The sequence below is a fragment of the Seriola lalandi genome, unplaced genomic scaffold (assembly GCF_002814215.2).
Source record: "Seriola lalandi dorsalis isolate HSWRI2012SDOR001 ecotype SW California unplaced genomic scaffold, Sedor1 jcf7180002054887, whole genome shotgun sequence".
Classification (NCBI taxonomy): Eukaryota; Metazoa; Chordata; class Actinopteri; order Carangiformes; family Carangidae; genus Seriola; species Seriola lalandi.
Window position 1 is genome coordinate 1,213,904 of NW_019525439.1, and position 895 is coordinate 1,214,798.

Sequence of the window (895 nt, forward strand, 5' to 3'; positions counted from 1 at the left end):
GAGGCTTGTTTGTGCGTCTAAATGATCCACTTTATCTATTTGAGCATACAGCCGTATTTGTGTTCAAATTGCGCCACAATTCAACCAGATGGACGGCTCCGCCATTGTCAGTTTAATCCAGAAATGTGTTATTCTGTTTCGGTTCAAGACTTTCTTTGTCCTAAACGGGGGAAACTTCATTTGTGGTGAATCAAAGAATACAATACACACTCGCACAACAACACATGCATGAATGGGACACATTAAAATTAACAATGGCGGTGGGGAGACCCTCTCACCTTTGTTTGTTGTTGTCAAGAGTGCAAGTCGCTGCGGGCTGAAAACTCATCACGTTAAGAATAACCTCATGTCACCCCACTGAATCGCACCCTGTCTCCTGCATTGTCCTCCCCTCCACTCGCACTAATTGCTCTCATTTAAAGAAATCCACCTTCTTCCTCTCCCCTCACTTGTCTTTACCGAGTCCTCTCCAACACGGCCCTTTTTTAAAAGGTCACAGGAATTTGTTTTTGCTGTGTGTTGCTGGGGAGCCGGAGCAGAGGCTTTTCCCCCGCCTGCTCTTCTTCTTACAGATGGTTGATTTAAACAGAAGTGATCCAGGAAATGAAGCTTATTCTGCTCTCGACGGCAAAAAAAAAAAGTAAAATATAAGCAATGCAAAGAGCAGGAAATTGAATGAGCAGTGAAGTGGAGGGCGGCTGGAGCGTTTTCTGAGGTGAAGCTTTGCGGCAACTTTGGCGTCTGTAGAGGAGAGTCGGTGTGGGTCAGAGCCGGGGTTCACGACCACTTGAGCTGCGATCAGATCAGTGAAAGAAAGTATTTTCTCTTCTCAAATTATTTTATGTGAATGAATTTCACAAACCTAATCTTGTGTAGTAGATTTATTTAGTTCCTT

General features: G+C 44.1%; 1 protein-coding gene across 2 annotated transcripts in view; it reads right to left on the minus strand.

Moving 5' to 3' along the window:
• The window catches only part of c19h1orf216 (chromosome 19 C1orf216 homolog), a 4,642-nt gene that overhangs the window by 3,018 nt on the left and 729 nt on the right, over positions 1-895 (minus strand). The window lies entirely within an intron of this gene.